Source organism: Schistocerca cancellata, chromosome 9, assembly GCF_023864275.1.
Source record: "Schistocerca cancellata isolate TAMUIC-IGC-003103 chromosome 9, iqSchCanc2.1, whole genome shotgun sequence".
In the NCBI taxonomy this organism is placed as follows: Eukaryota; Metazoa; Arthropoda; class Insecta; order Orthoptera; family Acrididae; genus Schistocerca; species Schistocerca cancellata.
In genome coordinates this window covers 81,424,258-81,445,071 of record NC_064634.1, presented here as the reverse complement: position 1 = coordinate 81,445,071, position 20,814 = coordinate 81,424,258, and positions in this window count along the sequence as shown.

Below are 20,814 nucleotides of genomic sequence, written 5' to 3'. Positions count from 1 at the left end.
TGACAATCTCTAAAATCAGTATTGTTCTCCTTCAGACATTCAAAGGCAATTCACAACCAAATAATTAAAATAGGTTACCTGATGATTTTTTGTTTTAGAAAATCTTACAATGGCACTAAAAACAAATGTCCACAGTTCTATGTTATACTCCTGGAAATGGAAAAAAGAACACATTGACACCGGTGTGTCAGACCCACCATACTTGCTCCGGACACTGCGAGAGGGCTGTACAAGCAATGATCACACGCACGCCACAGCGGACACACCAGGAACCGCGGTGTTGGCCGTCGAATGGCGCTAGCTGCGCAGCATTTGTGCACCGCCGCCGTCAGTGTCAGCCAGTTTGCCGTGGCATACGGAGCTCCATCGCAGTCTTTAACACTGGTAGCATGCCGCGACAGCGTGGACGTGAACCGTATGTGCAGTTGACGGACTTTGAGCGAGGGCGTATAGTGGGCATGCGGGAGGCCGGGTGGACGTACCGCCGAATTGCTCAACACGTGGGGCGTGAGGTCTCCACAGTACATCGATGTTGTCGCCAGTGGTCAGCAGAAGGTGCACGTGCCCGTCGACCTGGGACCGGACCGCAGCGACGCACGGATGCACGCCAAGACCGTAGGATCCTACGCAGTGCCGTAGGGGACCGCACCGCCACTTCCCAGCAAATTAGGGACACTGTTGCTCCTGGGGTATCGGCGAGGACCATTCGCAACCGTCTCCATGAAGCTGGGCTACGGTCCCGCACACCGTTAGGCCGTCTTCCGCTCACGCCCCAACATCGTGCAGCCCGCCTCCAGTGGTGTCGCGACAGGCGTGAATGGAGGGACGAATGGAGACGTGTCGTCTTCAGCGATGAGAGTCGCTTCTGCCTTGGTGCCAATGATGGTCGTATGCGTGTTTGGCGCCGTGCAGGTGAGCGCCACAATCAGGACTGCATACGACCGAGGCACACAGGGCCAACACCCGGCATCATGGTGTGGGGAGAGATCTCCTACACTGGCGGTACACCACTGGTGATCGTCGAGGGGACACTGAATAGTGCACGGTACATCCAAACCGTCATCGAATCCATCGTTCTACCATTCCTAGACCGGCAAGGGAACTTGCTGTTCCAACAGAACAATGCACGTCCGCATGTATCCCGTGCCACCCAACGTGCTCTAGAAGGTGTAAGTCAACTACCCTGGCCAGCAAGATCTCCGGATCTGTCCCCCATTGAGCATGTTTGGGACTGGATGAAGCGTCGTCTCACGCGGTCTGCACGTCCAGCACGTACGCTGGTCCAACTGAGGCGCCAGGTGGAAATGGCATGGCAAGCCGTTCCACAGGACTACATCCAGCATCTCTACGATCGTCTCCATGGGAGAATAGCAACCTGCATTGCTGCGAAAGGTGGATATACACTGTACTAGTGCCGACATTGTGCATGCTCTGTTGCCTGTGTATATGTGCCTGTGGTTCTGTCAGTGTGATCATGTGATGTATCTGACCCCAGGAATGTGTCAATAAAGTTTCCCCTTCCTGGGACAATGAATTCACGGTGTTCTTATTTCAATTTCCAGGAGTGTAGTAACGTACAGCTGAGTTTATGAATTCATGTGTGTGTGTGTGTGTGTGTGTGTGAGTGTGTGTGTGTGTGTGTGTGTGTGCGTGCGTGCGCGTGTGTCTGCGTATGTTTATATTTCAGTTAATAATATTAAACATAAATGCAGCATAATTATAAACTACTAAGTAAATTATTACAATGTAGAAAATATAGCCTTTTTATTACATCACGTGACAGGTTCCAAATCATAAGAACGTACGAGAACATGTTGCAAGGAACATGAAAATAACCAACAATAGTCACATTCCATACCATCTCCACGGGCAGAAATCCCTGTATAGTTACGTGCGCCAAGTTAGTACATCGTAAGAAACATATTATTCTCGAATATATACATACATGGCTGATTGCATTCGGTTGCAGGGAAATGCTGCATACCCAACCAAACATACAAGGAGGACTGTAACGTGTGTTTATGTGCAGCGGATGGGATAGGAGCAACCTGTACTCTACGCGCCTGCGTTGGAGATGACTGGTAAATAGTTTTACTAACCCTTTCATAATAAATTCACAAAAATACAAAAACGAAGCCACACCTTATGCGATGTTATAGTTTTCTTATTATTAAGTTCACACTTTGGCTTTTAGCTGACAGCAACTCTATTTAGAGCTAAAACCTGATGTCTTCCCAGCAATGGTAGTTATCAATAAGCGGTACTAGTCTCTATCCTGCACGGACTTCAAAATAAGCAAGCTTGAATACTTTCGAAAAACATTTGATTTGGTACCACATTGATAGCACACCGACATTTACTAACAGAAATACGATCACATGGCTTATCAAACATAAATTTGTGACTGTATTCAGAATTTTTTGATAGGGAGGAGCACCACGAAGTCTTGGATGGAGAGACATCGACAGATGTAGAAATGATTTTAGGTATGGCCCAGGGACGTTTATTGGGACACTTGATCTTGATGTTATTTATTAATGACTTGACAGACAATACTGATACTACCCTGGCACTTTTTGCGGATTATAGAGTAAGATGTAATAAAGTCTGTACGTAAAAACGTCTTAACAGACCTGCACAAAAATCCACTAAAGTCTCGCTGGACTTTCGAGGTGGTGCAAAGATGGGCAACTTGCGTTTAATGTTCAGAAACGTAAAACTATACCCTCGACAACACAAAGGAAGGTAGTTTCTTACGAATAAAACGTCAGTGAGACAGAACTGGACTCAGTTAACTCATGTAAATATCTGGATGCTATATTTTGTGTGGATTTGGAATGGAATTATTACATAGGCTCAGTCGTAGGTGAAGAAGATTACAGACTTTGAGACTTTGGTTTATCAGCTGGATAACGTAAAAATACAGTTAATGTACAGAGTAGACTGTTTTCAGAGCACTCATGCAACCGATCCTAGCAAGTGTGTGGGAACCAGGATGAACGTGGGATGTTGACTACGTACAACAAAGGGCAGCACGACCTGTGAGAGAACGTCACTGAAATACGAAATGGCCTGAATTGGCAGACGTTTGAAGATAGATGAAAATGATCCTACGATACAATGCTTACTAAGTTTCTAGAATCAACACAAGGCACTGCCGTTTACAAGCCGCGTCACTTCAAAAAAGCTCTCTAGTTTTCGATAGCTCTCTCCGAAATCATCATAAGGAGTCAAAAACACTGACTACCCCGGGGCTGGCTATTTTTTTCTTTATTGTTATTTCATCCTCCCTCCCCCCCCCCCTTCCACATGGGAGGGAAGTGGGCTGTCAGCGGTACAGTGAACCTGCCCTTCAGCGAAGTGACAAGATAATCTGAAGGAGATGAGAGAATAATAATCAGGAAGGTGAGACGTGTAGAATGAATTTAAAACAGTTTAAACGTGAAAATAAAGTGGAAATTTTCATATATGACCTTCTTCCTGCCTGTTAAAAACAGTTGTAGTATAAGTTAAATCATTGGAAATAGTATAAGATGGCGTTAAAAAGCACGTAAAAAAATCTTTAAAAGCCTTGACGCAGAAAACTGACGTTAAAAAGAAGAACTTCACAAACAATAAAGCTGCGAAGATCTGCTGTGGGTTAGGTGATCTACTACTGAAGGGCAACGGTTGATAGAACGGAAATAGTATATGAATGGGTGAGTGGAGGGGATATATTGAGGGAGTGAGTGTTCGGATACAAGAAGGGTTGGAGTGAAGAGTTATTGTGAGGTTAAAATTTGATGAGGAGAAGGTGCTACGGAAAGAAGGGTGGAAGGAGAAAAAGGGGGTAGCGGAAATGTGGGGAAGGGAGGGTGAAGAAGCCCAGACGAGGTGGAACGGTTGGGGCGAGTTTAATGCCGGTGGAAGGAGTACAGAGTTCATGATACGGGAGGGCGAGGTGGTTGAAGTTCCTTTGGGAAAGTATGTGGAGGGTGTGGGGTTAATGGGACGTGATGGCAGAGGCAGCATACTACGGCTGGATAGAACAGCGGAAACAAGGGATTATTGCTGTCGAGTTTGCGGATGATGTAGGTTGTTCGGAGGTTTTCAATATGAGTTAGGAGAGGGAGAAATTTGATAAGTAGGTAAAAGATCTATCTGAAGAATAGTGACGCACGGGAAAGGCGTGGTGTTCAGGGATCTGGAGAGACTTGCAAAATTGGGCCCGCGCTGGTACAGTTTCCCACGTATAGAGGTGCGATAGCAGCCTTTGGAACCTTCCAGACGATTAGTCCAGTGAGACACGCTTGAAAACTGCTGACCAGTGCAATACATAGAAAAATAGAAAAAATATTGAGTGATTAATAGACGAATAAGACTTTAGTTCCGGGAAGGGGAAAGGTACCAGGGAGACAATTCAGAGACTGGGCTTGGTAACGGAATATAAATTGAAGGAGAATTAGGATGTGTCCCTAGAGAAAGCTTTCATTAATTTAAAGTGGAACAATATGTACACAATCCTTGGACTACAGGAGTCAAAGAGGGAGAGACGAATAATCTACAGCATCTACAAAACCCAGGTGGGAGACATAAAAGTGAAAGGCCAGCAAAGACGTGTTAGCATGGGTGTCAGAGAGGATTGCAGCTGTAAACATAGGCATTCATGCATCTGGCCATTCCTCCTATTCTCGAACCTTTAGAGGTTCATTTCCCCATTCTCCAGCTCTTATTAATTCACTGATTGACCCTGTGGCTCCTCCAATGCTCCAGCCCTTGTAAGTTCACTGACGGACCTTGCCATTCCTCCTACTCTCCAACTCCTAGAAGAGCGCTTCATAAATACAAAAAACACCACACACTATTTCACGTCTTTTTCCCACTCCGGTGAACGGACGGTCCCGTTATTGCAGTGGAGGGTCGTCGCAGGGAACCTGGGCCGTAAACTAAGGATTCAGCGTCAAAGCGCAAATATTCGAGACGCATCGAGGCGCGGGGCCCGAACTGCAACCGTTGCCTCCTTGTTGTGTCAGCTAGACCCCTCGTCACCTACAACTGGCCAGCGAGACGTACAATGGAGTCGGCCACATTGGATCTCAGTGCTTAAGTTCATACAGACTCGTTTTGTAATTCAAGCGCACAGTTGCACGTAAAATGAGTTACTTACACACAATTATCCAGTAAAGATTTTCTCCTGCTTTATCAGTTACCAAAATAACCATTTGTAATTAAGTGAGTTACACAATAGTGATCATTAAGGCTAAATTAGGTTGAATGATAGGTGGAATGGAGCGGCGATTTCAGCCCAGTACCACAAAATATTCATATGTGTGTGAATTCATAAGGGACCAAACTGCTGAGGACATCGGTCGCCATACTTACACATTACTTAATCTAACTTGAACTAACGTATGCTAAGAACAACACATACCCAAGCTCGAGGGAGGAATCGAACCTCCGGCGGGAGGGGCTGTGCAGTCCGTGACATAGCGCCTCTAACCGCACGCCCATTCCGCGTGGGCCAGGGCCACACTATAAGGGCCTTGCTATTGTAAGATGATAGGAGGGAAATTTAGCGGGGCAGACAACAACTAGAAATGCAGAACACATTGTGATGGAGGTTTTATGTAGTAGTTACGTGGGGATGAAAATATTAGCACAACACGGGTAAAGATGGAGGATAGGAGGAAATCAGTATAAAAATTATGAAATGAAAAAAACAGACGGACTTGTTTTCCTTGCAGGGAAAGTCGCCGGAAACAGCCCGATGGTGAATAACTCCTGCACATCGTGACACCTTCGTTGGCTGCTGCAACGCAGTCGTTCACCTGTTTACGCGGCTCTTCTAAAGGATTAACACCTAATCAATATTCCACTTCCTCGGAAACTTGTATCTTGAATATACAGTTCTTATGTTACGATTTTTAAATAATAAAGCATTCGTATCTGTGGTCGTGTACTTACTTAAAGACATCCTGTGAACAATTTCTCAAAAAACAAAACAAAAGGAAAAGAAACAAAAACAAAAGAAGACACGTAACATGAATAAGATGTAGTCTCCTAGAAGCAACCAGTCAGCACATGGGCTATGCAAACATCTGCAAAGTAATTAACTCAAGTCTGCCACTTAACCTTTATGCTTCATTGCGGATGAAATTTCTCCCATTTACGATGATTTGACATATTACAAATATACCAACAAGGATTACTTAAGAGCGTTTCTAGAAAGCACTCATCGATTTATTATGGTTATTATATTTTTATCTTGGAAACGATAAAATGTAATACATTTCTGAAAATAAAGTTAGCAATATCCAGATTTATGTATATATAAGGTGAACCATTTCAATCTGTAATGAGGAATACCTCAGGATAGAGATGAGGTACAGGAAAATGTTTCAGATAAAAGTTGTAAGTGATAAAGAGCGTTAAACATTGCTGCTAATGGCCGTGAACTTAAAGTGAGTTTCACGATGATTTGGAGTTTAAAGTGATTTTCTAAAATGGGAACGGTAGTATTTAAGATTTTAAATGATACACTATTCAAGGTCATGACAAGACATAAGGGTCAAATAAGCAAATATGTTTTTTGTTCTAGTAGGGATTATCTCGGAGTAAAGGACGGATACAGCAAAACACAATGTTAGAAACAAATTGCAGGGTGTGTAAGGAGTCACAGTTCATTACCAGTACAGACGATCTTAATTATCGAAGGTCATTCGAAGGTCGAGTCATGTTGCATGGAATCCCCTATTTGTGACGTAGTTTTTGGAAAAAACGAAGAGAGATTTGAGCTTCCAGTTCTATTTTACGTCTTTATTGGCAAAAAAAAAACATGATGATTTACAGATGTCATTTTGACAGTTGAGTCACACAAAAACACAAATAAAATGTAGCTCATTGATTTAAATTCAGTGGCTCCCTGGGCCTGTCACTCCTCGGGATGCCCCTTCCATCTCGTATCTAATATTGTATTTTGCTGTATCCCTTCTCTATTCCGAGTTAATGCCTACTAGAACTAAAATATATTTGCTTATTTGACCTACATTGATCCTTGCCTTGACCTTGAATAATGAATCGTTCTGTACCTCAAATTTGACTCTCTTTTTAAATCTTAAATCAAATGTTAGAGTTCCCATTTAAGAAAAAAAATCACTTTACTCTCCAGATCACCTCGAAAATCTGTTTCAGTGTCACGGCCTATAGTACCAATGCGCGATTCTCTTTGCCACCTATAACTTTTATCTAAACCTTTTTACTGTATCTTATCTCTATCCCGAATTATTCCCCATTACGGATAAAAATGGTCCACCTACTATACTGACAGGCTATGTCATGTTATTGCAGTAATTACATAACTGATCTAGTCAAATTTACGAAGATCAAGGCAGTATGAGTTCATTTATCACTATGACTTTGGACCCCTTCTGGGCTGATCTATGGATATTGCTGGCAATCGGAATAATTCAACATCGTGCAGTCAGTTCACAGAGACACAAAATTGTTAAGGCTTTCGTGGCCAGTTGTTGACAAACTGCCTATTGGTTTCTCTCTTGGGTTCTTCGGCCGACCTTAATCTGACGATTTTACTGACGTTTCACCAGCACGAGTGTCTGGCATTGTCAAAGCTTCAATCTTCATTGCCGGTGGCGAACTGGAGCCGACCTCACGGCCTCCAACATCCGAGGGCTTCTCAGCGGTCTTTTCCGGTGCTACCTGCGACGGTCGTTCGCTGCAGTACGGGAAGCCAGAATCCTTTTACCTTACCTCTTTCTTATTGAAGCTGTTCGCGTGTTTTTGAATTTCAACAGCTTCTCTGAACAGAGTGTGATAGTGCTTCTCCACAGCCAGAACTTCCGTGTCGGCGAATTTTATTACGTGGTCGGTCTCACTCAGTGGGTGCTCTACCACGGCCGATTTCTCGACCTGCCCCAACCTGCGATGTCACTTAGGCCCATGTTCTTTGATCCTGGTGTTGATTGATCGTCCACTCATTCGGACATAAACTTTTCCGCATGTGCATGGTATACGGTGTATTCCGGACATTGCAAGTGGGTCTCTTTTCTGCAGCAGACGATCGTCGTAGGTAGCAAGAGGAGAACCGCACAGGAAATGACCGCGGAAAAGCCCTCGGACGTTGGCGCGCCAAGTACATACAGTCTGCAGGCGCGAGGTCGGCTCCAGTTCACCACCGGCAATGGAGAGTGAAGCTTTGACAATGCCAGCCACTCGTGCTGGCGAAACATCAGTAAAATCATCAGATGAACATCGGCCGAAGAACCCGAGACAGAAACCAATAGTTTGTCAGTTCATAGAGACACCTGTCACGTATTGTGTTGAAAAATGAGACGGCGATACTGTCGTACACGAGGACACAGGATGTCTACTACGTTCAATTGTGTCGCCAGAGTACCCCAGTCACTACCAACGATGACTGAAGTCATAATAAATGTCGTCACACCATGTAGCCAGGAGTAGTACCGTTGCGCCATTCCAAAACGTTGGAAGAATGGGTCCTCACCGCAGGTCGCCGACGTATTCGTTAACGGTGGTCATCCTTGGCAGTGCAGAACAAAACATTGTGAAGTCTTTCATCAGCGGACCATGCTTCCCGGTCATGATGAAACGTCCCCTTTGAATAATTATATACAACTGTGCTTAAACTGACACACAATATTTTTTTAGCGCAACGCAATCTGACTTTCAAAAATCCCTACAAAAGAATGGCCCTGACTAACATTAACCTATACCTTTCACAAATCATTTACCTCACAAAAATCTTCGTTACTCAAGCTACAGCAATACAGCGAGCGCCACTACTGCCAGCTAAATAACAGATTCAAACTACGGAAGGCACTAACTACTGATAGGCATAGTTAGCAAATGAAAGATTTTAATAGAGAACAAACAATTTATTTACCTTAATAGTCATAATATATATAGCAGTTCATGACATCCAGTCTTACAAATTTCAAAACTCCACCATCTCTCTCCCCACATCCACCACTGCTGGCTGCTCACCTCCAACTGCGCAACGCTACGCGCTGTTAACATCCAGCTGCACAACACTACAATGGCAGACAACAATGCAAACTAGCCACAGACTGCACAGAGCACAGCCAGTGATTTTCATACAGAGCCCTACGTGGCGTAACCAATATAAACACCTAAACAGCCTACTTACATAGCCCCCATGATCCAAACAAAAAATTTTACAAATTGTTTTGGTCAGTGGCCAATAATGATTTGATAAAATTTTTCATAATTACAGTAAGAAAAATATCCAATGCACACACTTATTAATACAATATTGGTCAAAAGCTAAAATTTTCTCACAGTCCATAAAGACAGTCCTGATCATTCATCACAGTGAAACTGCCGTTTCTTTTCTCAAAGTCTGAGCAGTAAAAGACAATGTACACAGAAGTAGTGGATTTCCATGCAGTCTTGAAGAAGTAGTGTTGTCCTTCCAACGGAAAGACAGTGCTGACTATCGACATGCAGACAGGTAATAGGTCACAACAGAGCAAACCCACAACAGAGTCAGTCAAAGTTTTGAAGAATATTGGTAGGTAGGTCATCACAGAGCAGACCACTGTAGTCCTGGTAGAGATTACGGTATTGGTGGGCCACCAGAGGTGCAGACCCACTGTAGTCCTGGTAGAAATAATGGTAGTGGTGGGCCATCAAACCTGGAGATCCACTATAGTCCTTGTAGAGACGGCCAGCAGCCATCTGTTGCGACTGTGCAGGTGCACAATCACCATCGAAGAGTCTTGCGGACAATATAGCACGTCCATAAAGCACCACTTGTGCACTCACAAAAAAATTTTTTTTTGATATGTCCTTTGAACCAGCAATGCTGTTATCCAGTCCCTTGCTGAATTATTAACACACGTGCAAACACTATCAGTCCTTACTTCTCACATATTGTACATATACTATGACCAACAGAAATGTGTGCAATGAAATTTAACTTACAAGTTACTTAATTTGATGAACTGGTGTCAATTACAATTTTATAACATAAGAATACAATAACAAAGGTACAAAATACATCATTAAAAACATAACAGTACAGATAACATTTGTAGTACAGGCTTTACAAAAGAATCGAAATAACATATACATCAGTGTTACAGGAATTATGACATAAGTAAATACATAAAAGATCAGAATAACTTTGGAAACATCAACTTCACACATGAGCATTAAAACAGAACAGAATAAAAAATGTCTAAACATCTTTACAAAGTAAATAACATATTATCAATGCCAGTTGTATTTGAGAATAACAGTATTCCTCATCATAGTGAATGTAGCTTAGTGTTAGAAGAGAAAAAAATTCTATGAAACAGTACACAGAGACAGGAAGAAAACAAATACGCAAGGGTACACAAACACAAAGTGGGATAACACAAAAGGAAAGGACAGGGTTCGTTTTCAGTGTAACATTTGGTACTGCAGTCCAACCCAAAACTTCATTCCATAGATCTTTTTTTTCTTATTTCAACATTTGTTTCCACCAAAAAAATCCTATCCAAGCATGCTTTCTGTATTCTGTTCATATCCTCTTTTAAAAATAGTTTTTCTTCACTGTAAACTACTTTTTTTTTGGCCAAACCATTTTCTTATAGCTTCTCAATGCATTTCTTCCAATCCATCATAGTTAGTTTCGTATATAGTCTACCCCCTCTTAAGCTAACTTAAATCTACTCAGCTCAGATACTAAACTAAGGAACGAGGCAATGCAGCAGCACAAAACAATTAACACAATGACAAAAAATTGAAATTGGCAAAGCTATCAGCAGTAAATCTAAATTTGCAGAGCAAATGCAACATTATCACTAATATGAGCCAATGTGCAGCAAAAGAAAAATAAATCTGTAGTAAAACTGGCTTCACAGAGTAATACAAAGTGAAATTTAGTAGCACTATGCCTGGCAAACAGCAGCAGCAAAGGCAATAACTTATACCTAAACATGACAAAGATCAAGCAGAAAAAAATATTACTCTAAAGATAACAATGCAGGCAAGGGAAATGTATATCCACATCTTAATGTCTATGTAATTAAAGTGGTGCACCACAAGAAGTTATTCTACCAAAAAAATTACCAAGTAGTTGAAAAGAAAATTCCGTATGCAATTCCTGTGAAGGGAAATGTCTTTTATGCTCCTTCGTTTTTTTGAATAGATCATAAAATTATTTACTGGATCTGTAGGCATAAAATATTTATATTAGTACATCTATTAAATTTTATTTTAACCAATGCTGCTGCAGCTAGAAACTAGATATTAAACAAAATAGGCAAAGCAAGGCGTGAAACGTCATTCACTAGCCATGTGGCATTTCATAATGCTGTAAACAATCTTTCAACTAGCAAGGCAATAGTCATGAAATGTTTCTCATCATTTCATTTCAGTAAATATCATAAATTAAGAACTCTACAGTGTAATCATGTTTTCAAGTTTGAGGGTGTCGTATTTACGATGATTTATACAAAGGAATGTCAATAGCGAGGATAATGGCCTCTTTTTTTTTTCTCCACCTGTGCCTCTGAAAGGCACACACTAATGGCTTTTTTTCTGGGCGTCTGTCGCACAGCTGGGTGCCCACAACACATTATGTGAAGGTGGTCACTTAACTCTCTTACTGAAATATTTAGAACACCAGTTTGCATTACAGTGACAGTCTCATATAAAAAATTTCACAGGTCGAGAATTTGCGTTGCAAATGTGTAGAAACAAAATCCTATGAATATAACAGTGTTCAAAAAGTTTTCATCGGCAATGTGATACATTCGCACATTTACACACATTTCATAACTTTTAAAGTACGATTCTTGGTTTCCAAGATCCTTTTCCACTAATCAGAGTCCCTAACCACTACTCATTATTCATATACAGTATGTATTCGTCAACACTTCTTCAATATTTCATCAAAATAAATATGTAGCATACTCAAATTCCTCATTTATGGTAGCATCATCTTATTGATCATAAACATACCTCAACAGCATAATACACATCGTCGTCATGAAAATAACATCATAACACCTCAGTCAAATCTCTAAATCGTTGTAGCTTCCTCCAATAATTTCAAAGCCTAAAAAAAATTCTCTGCTCATGTCAAAAGTGTCATCTGTCTCAAACGTACTTTAAAATCATGCTCCCTTACCAAATACATCATTCAAAGCTCTCACAGTATCACAATGGTTCCGAAAAAATATGAATGATTCACAAAGTACAGACAAAATACAATTTCATAAGTAGTTACATAAACATCTGTCACTGATGTAGTAAAAAATGTTTGTTTCTCTGATAAATAATCAAATAGCTGTGTAATTCTGTGTTAGAGAAATATGATACCGATGTGTAAAGTTGTATAAGCAAATACCATATTAGCTAGGGCTCCTTATGCTTGCCAAACATATGGTACACAAAGTAGGCGTGTACCCCCTGAGGATTAATGTAATTATACCCTCAGGTGTTACAGATTACAGCAATGGAATGAAATATATCACAGAAAACCTTTGTACCATTGTACTTCAAATATCTTTAAAAATAAATGTTTTAAGCACAAAATTAATCACTCAAATACGTGTACTGTAGCGCTAAACTGTGTGTCATGTTGTAAGATAATCTCTGTGGAAGTGTCATAGTTATCGTCCTCCGAAAGCTAAGTTCTGCAGCAGTCAATGTACTTACCTCATGAAACACAAAAGTGAAATGCTTTGCGTATAGATATCTTAGTTATTACGCTTATTGCCGTGATGAGGAAAGTACTGTGCTGTAACGTATTGTTGTCCTATGGAAAAGGCTGTCTCATTGTAGCTATAGCACAAAAGTTACTACTAAAACATGTTTTACTTTACAGAAGAATTCAGAAAAACTGTGCAGATATAAAACAGATACACCGCAAAAGCAACATTGTAAATTGTCACTCATTAGTAGTGTCGTGATAAAATCGTGTAGCTGTCACATAAACTAACCACTGTGTCATCTGGTATTTCACAGAAAGTACTTTAAATCCAGAATGTATTTTCAAGTAAACCAAAATGTTGCATGAAAATCTCATTAGCAGTACTGGTAAATGCTCTAAGTATGTAAGCCTTATAGTCGTTACGTGATAGTGCAACTAACAAGCAAGAATGTACACACACAATAACACTGAGTTGTCTGTTCACAATAACAATACATTCGTAATTTCTGTTTAAATAAGTTCTCTTGGTTCTTGACTGGATATTTAACTTCAAACATTGTTGCATATTAGCAGATTCTAAGTCTGACAAAGCCTACTAGCAATGTAAAGTGAAAAGTTATATGGCAAAGACAAAGTTAAAAAGCAGATTATCTTTCAATAAACGGTTTTACATGTGAAATGTGGTGCAATCCTCTACCCTTTCTAGTGCGCAGAGTTTCAACTTCAACGCAATTATCATGTGGTATACGTCGGTAAAGAATACTGGAATTTTTCTCAAGGTTAGCATCTATGTTATTTTTCCCTGAGCCAGCGGGCGCACGTGGCTGCCTTGCGGTGCGAGTCATTGTTTGTTTCTTTGTTGGCGCACGTCGTTACTGGGATTAGGAGACCTAACTTCTACAAATTCGCCTTGCCGAGAGGGCCCAGCCTTGTTAGAATCCCGCCAGTTCTGATGGAATTCAGGTCTGTCGTTTTGTCGGTAGTTTACATAGTTTCTTGTTTGTCGGTCATGTGGTGGAGAATTTCTCCCGGAATCGTAACTGCGGGCTGAACTGTTGCGTCTGAAGTTATTCTGTCTCCCTTGATAATAATTGTTTTTGTTCCCATATTGTCTGTTTCTATGTTAATCTCTGTCATATTCATTACTACGGAAATGCGATCTTTCTCTGTAACTATTATTACTCTGCCAGTGGTTGTCATATGGGTGGTGTCTGTTTTGGTCACGATTTGCGTTGTAAGAATAGACTTGTTGTGTCCAGTTATTGTTTCTGCCGTCACGGAATTGTGACGGATGTGACCTGTAGTGATTGTTTTCCCGTTTTCGCATCCCATGACTGTCTGTGTCAATTTCTAATTCTTGTAAGAGTCCCTGAAAACCTTCAATGTCGTCTTTGCAACGCCCTGCCAAAGTAATATTTCTTAAATGTTCAGGCAATTTCATTAAGCAAATGCGGATGAGTTCTGAGGGGCTGTATGGGTTTGACAGGTACTCATTCTTGTGCAACATGTCTTCAAAATATTTCACAAGACTGGAAAATTCAGATTGTTCGAATTGTTTCATCATTATGATGCTATGTTTTACTTGGTCTTGTGTAGTTTGAGACCAATATGCTGAGAGGAAGGCATGGTAAAATTCTCCTTCACTGTGACAATCGTGAATGACCGATCGCATTCTTACAGCTGGTTCATTCTCCAAGTAGCCACACATAAATTCTAACCTGTGCTCGAACGACCAGTTGGGAGGAAAACAATGAGAGAATTGATGGAGCCACGATTGTGGATGAATGTTGTTGACAGAATTCTTAAACGTTTTGAATTTACGTGTAGTAATGAACAGCTTATAGTCAAAATCATCGTGTCGGCGAGTAGCATATCGGTCATTGTTGCGTCGTGTCGGCGGTTCCATCTCAAAATTCGGTGCACCTTGCCAATTTCTTTCATAATTTCCGAAATGCCCTGTGTTATTATTTTGTGGCTTTTCCGTATTTCTAAGTTCCTCTTCCCGTGTTGGAGCGCGAGTGTCCTCTGAAATATGAAATTTTTGTATTGCTTGTGCCAACTGATCTTGTACTTCTCGGATTTCTCTTTTGCGTTGCGTATTAATTTGATTCTGATTTTGTTTGAATTTCTTAATTTGTTCATACTCTTCTGTGTCAGTGATGGCTACAGGTCTTGTGTCATTCAGATCATCATCTACCTTTGCAGATAAGTTAGTGAACTGATCCGAAAGTTCGGCTACTTTCTCCGATAGTGTACTTATTTCCTCAGTGTGTTTTTCTGAACCAAGTTTCAGAGTGTCCATTTGTGTTGAAATCGTATCTACTGTGTCCTTTAGGTTTTCTTGAGTTTTTGCAAGTTGCGTAACCGAATCGGTAGATGCAACTGAGTCAATTAGAGCTTGCAAGGTGTCGTGATTTTCATGAACAATAGTTTGCAGTTCTTTTATGGCTGCTTCGTGATTCTGTAATGCATTTTCATGACGCGAGAAAATAGGTTGGAAATGCTCACAAATTTGTGTTTTTACGTCATTACAGACTTTTTGACATTTCGATTCGATGTTATGTAACTCAGTAGTTAAATCTTCACGTGTTTGTCAAGCGTGGTGTCTAACTTTTGAAGATTTTGTTCCATTGTGTCTAACTTTTTAATATTTTGTTCCACTGTGTCTAACTTTTGAAGATTTTGTTCCATTGTGTCTAACTGTTGCTGTGTTTGTCTCTGGTGTTGTTCCATTGTGTCTAACTTTTGAAGATTTTGTTCCATTGTGTCTAACTTTTGAAGATTTTGTTCCAATGTGTCCAACTTTTGAAGCCTTTGTACCATTTGTTGCATTAACTGTAATAACAGTGCACTGGTGTCTGAAACATGTTCCTCAGTGCTTTTCGGTAGTGAACTTGCACCGGCAACATTCACATTTTGACAAGCAGAAAATGTGTCTTGACTTATTTGAGAAAACGGTGAGGACCCAAAACCTGAATCTACAGTATTTGCGAAATTGTGTCCTGTCATTTCGGATTCCTGAGGCGAGCTGTTGCCGACCGATCGATCGACAATGCTTCCCTGTTCACTACCTGTTTCACTGTCTACACCATTATTTGCCGCCCAATCCATTTCCCTATGCACAATTACCAAATTAGTACTTCGAATGTCTGTTAATTAATTACACAGTGGTGCTGATAAACTACGCTCGTCGTCACTATTATTTCCCAGTTTACTTTGGAGCCTAGTGTTATGTTTTTCACACGCCATTGTTGTCACAATATTTCACACGATAACACAGAAAAGCACAATTTGATGAGCAAAAATAAGAGAACACATTAACATAGCACTGAAAATAATATCTAGTCAATTGCAAGCGCAGCTGCGAAATACTTGGTGCAAATCTACATGCATGCCACAACTGTTTTACTGTACAACAATGAAAGACTGCAACTACAAAGGAGATTCTCTCTACAATTACGCGCTAGCAATAAACAATATCTACCCTAATTACACAAACTACAAGAAAAAAATCAGAAGATTCCAGTGAGGTATCCTCGGCTAAGGGTCGACATATGAAACGTCCCCTTAGAAAAATTATATACGACTGTGCTTAAACTGACACACAATATTTTTTTAGCGCAACGCAATCTGACTTTCAAAAATCCCTACAAAAGAATGGCCCTGACTAACATTAACCTATACCTTTCACAAATCACTTACCTCACAAAAATCTTCGTTACTCATGCTACAGCAATACAGCGAGCGCCACTACTGCCAGCTAAATAACAGATTCAAGCTACAGAAGGCACTAACCACTGATAGGCATAGTTAGCAAATGAAAGATTTTAAAGGAGAACAAACAATGTATTTACCTTAATAGTCATAATATATATAGCAGTTCATGACATCCAGTCTTACAAATTTCAAAACTCCGCCATCTCTCTCCCCACATCCACCACTGCTGGCTGCTCACCTCCAACTGCGCAACGCTACGCGCTGTTAACATCCAGCTGCCGCTGCCCAACACTACAATGGCAGACAACAATGCAAACTAGCCACAGACTGCACACAGCACAGCCAGTGATTTTCATACAGAGCCCTACGTGGCGTTACCAATATAAAAACCTAAACAGCCTACTTACAATGACACCTTGTCAAACGCAGTAGTTTGTGTTGCGCTGTTAACGACAGCGTATCCAAGGGGCGGTAATCCCTAGTCTGGCTGCTGCCAGTCTTCCCATTGGTGTGGTGCGACACGGAATGTTGTAGGGAGTCTATTACTTGTGCCCGGAGGTAGGCACAGATGTAAAGGTTCAAATGGCCCTAAGCACTATGGGACTTAACATATGAGGTCATCAGTCCCTTAGACTTAGAACTACTTAAACCTAACTAACCTAAGGACATCACACACATCCATGCCCGAGGCAGGATTCGAACCTGCGACCGTAGCAGCCGCGTGGTTCCGGACTGAAGCGCCTAGAACCGCTCGACCACCGAGATGTGAAGGGGTTACGATGTAGCTGGTGCACAATACGGCGCTCGCCCCACCCCTTTTGTGGTCAGACGTGGTCGACTGTAATTTTGACAACGCCTATGCCTGTTCTCACGTTCCCATGCTGTCCAGCATTGGCCCACTGTCTCCTTCAAATGCCCTACAAATCTAGATACTGGATGTTTCGACCAGCGAGCCAAATGGGGAGCACATGAGGCCCATTTCAAACTCTGCAGCCGCTGATAACGCTCCCTTACACGAGTATGCTACATCTCCGTGTCCTTTACAGTGGGAATTCAACCAAATGACGTTGCTCACGTCCCTTTTATACCCTGCCACACCTAGTAGCAACAGCATAAATAAACATCACTGATGCACATTGTTGGCAGCCGAGTGGTTCTAGGCGCTTCAGTCCGGAACCGCGCTGCTGCTGCGGTCGCAGATTAGAATCCTGCCTGGTGCATGGGTGTGTGTCATGTCTTTAGGTTAGTTAGGTTTAAGTAGTTCTAAGTCTAGGGGACTGATGACCTCAGGTGCTTAGCGTCATTTGAACCATTTGAACCACTGTTGGCTGTTTCACCCTTCACAGAGAATTTCAGGTCTAGTCATTTACATACCCACCGATCGTGCGTACATGTACGAAGTTACTCTGAAGTCCACCGACCATGTATTCTTGGTGCTTCACTTTTCTTGTCAGGCATGGGGCCATAAGGCATTTGTCTATATTGCGTCTGGTGTAATAATACGAAGTAAATAATTGAAAACACAAATTTATTATGAATACAGAAATAAATGTTCATTTCATTTTATTTATCTGTCGTATGCTTTAACAAGTACACAAAAGTATCGACTATAAAACGGAACTGTGCAAGTGTGAAAACCAGTAAAGAGTACTTACAGTCAGTTGATGCAAAGTCCTCAGATCACCGTCAAATTCTCGAAGTGGACACTTCTTAACAATATGATCATTTGTTTGGTCCTCCAATCCGCAGTCGCAGTCAACCGATATACCGGAACTCCACTTCGTCATGGCGTATACGTACGAGGTGTGGCTAGAAAAAAACCAGACTAGTACTGGTAAAACAATAAAACGAATGCAATAAGGCTGAAAGTCGCGTGGCCTGTCACGTGACTCTCGCTCCGCGTACTCCTCGAGTTTCATCTGCCTCCTGCACTCAGTCTGCCCGTGGCGTCTGTTTTAAGTAATTGACGTTTTGTCTGTGCGTCGGAAAATGTTGAGTGTACAGAAAGAACAGCGTGTTAACATCAAATTTTGTTTCAAACTAGGAAAATCTGCCAGTGAAACGTTTGTAATGTTACAACAAGTGTACAGCGATGATTGTTTATCGCGAACACAAGTGTTTGAGTGGTTTAAACGATTTAAAGATGGCCGCGATGACACCAGTGATGACACTCGCACTGGCAGACCATTGTCAGCAAAAACTGATGCAAATATTGAAAAAATCGGTAAACTTGTTCGACAAGATCGCCATTTAACAATCAGAGCAGAGCAGCGATCTTGTCGAACAAGTTTACCGATTTTTTCAATGTTTGCATCAGTTTTTGCTGACAATGGTCTGCCAGTGCGAGTGTCATCACTGGTGTCTTCGCGGCCATCTTTAAATCGTTTAAACCACTCAAACACTTGTGTTCGCGATAAACAATCATCACCGTACACTTGTTGTAACATTACAAACGTTTCACTTGCAGATTTTCCTAGTTTGAAACAAAATTTGATGTTAACACGCTGTTCTTCCTATACACTCAACATTTTCCGACGCACAGACAAAACGTCAACTACTTAAAACAGACGCCATGGGCAGACTGAGTGCAGGAGGCAGATGAAACTCGAGCAGTAGGCGGAGCGAGTCACGTGAAAGGCCACGCGACTTTCAGCCTTATTGCATTCGTTTTATTGTTTCACCAGAACTAGTCCGGTTTTTTTCTAGCCACGCCTCGTACCTTCCTTGTCCAGTTCTAATGTGGTTCAGACTAGATCAGATTTGGCGTGGTACTTCAAATCGCTCAGCCTCGTGTGTTGGATCTTGAACCGGGTGAGTGTTGTCGCGTGGATGCTCCTTCCAGCGTTGTAGCCATGTGGATGTCACGTCAAAAGAACCGATACTTTCTAAATCAGTCCCAAGATTGGTTGCGCGATTTCAGACCAGTTGTTGGTGGTTCTTGTAGAGCGTCTTACAAGGGAGAGTTCTTGTGAGAGGTAATCTCTCTGAGCAAGTTCATCTCAGCTGCTTTCCTCCTTAGATCTTGCGGGTCAGTATTAGCTAAGACAGACAGCCGCTGACTGGGAGTAGATCTGACAGTACCACTGACAAATATCACTGATTCATCAAGCTGTACATCAATCTATGTTATGTGCGCACTGTTTTCCCACACAGGAGTCCAGTATACTCCGGCAGAGTACACAAGAACGAGTGCAGCAGAGGGTAGAGCATTGCCGCCAGCACCCCATCTGCTTCCGGCAATCTTGCGAGGTAGATTTACTCTTGAATCAAGTTTCTTAGTTACCTTGATGCATTTATGTTTGAGTGTCAACGACCAATCCAGAGTGATTCCTAAATATACTGGATTGTAAGTATGTAGTACTTCAATCCCGTCGAAAGCAACATATATTTTCTTTTGGGTTTCTTTATTACACTACTGGTCATTAAAATTGCTGCACCACGAAGATGACGTGCTACAGACGCGAAATTTAACCGACAGGAAGACGATGCTGTGACTTGCAAATGATTAGCTTCTCAGAGCATTCACACAAGGTTGGCGCCGGTGGCGGCACCTACAACGTGCTGGCATGAGGAAAGTTTCCAACCGATTTTTCATACACAGACAGCAGTTAACCGGCGTTGCCTGATGAAACGTTGTCGTGATGCCTCATGTAAGGAGGAGAAATACGTACCATCACGTTTCCGACTTTGATAAAGGTCGGATTGTAGCCTATCGCGATTGCGCTTTATCGTATTGCGACATTGCTGCTCGCGTTGGTCGAGATCCGATGACTGTTAGCACTATATGGAATCGATGGTTTCAGGAGGGTAATACGGAACGCCGTCCTGGATCCCAACGGTCTCGTATCACTAGCAGTCGAGATGACGGGCGTCTTATCCGAATAGCTGCAACGACTCGTGCAGCCACGTCTCGACCCGTGAGTCAACAGATGGGGACGTTTGCAAGACAACAACCATCTGCACAAACAATTCGACGACATTTGCAGCAGCATGGACTATCAGCTCGGCGACCGTGGCTGAGGTTACCCTTGACGCTGGATCACAGACAGGAATGCCTGCGATGGTGTACCCAACGACGAATCTGGATGCAATAACGGCAAAACGTGATTTTTTGGCATGAATCCAGGTTCTGTTTACAGCATCATGATGGTCGCATCCGTGTTTGCCGACATCGCGGTGAATACACATTGGAAGCGTGTATTCGTCATCGCCATACTGGCGTATCAACCGGCGTGATGTTATGGGGTGCCATTGGTTACACGTGTCGGTCAGCTCTTGTTCGCATTGACGGCACTTTAAACAGTGGACAGTGGACATTTCAGATGTGTTAAGACCCGTGGCTTTACCTTCATTCGATCCCTACGAAACCCTACATTTCAGCAGGATAATACACGAACGCATGTTGCAGGTCAGGT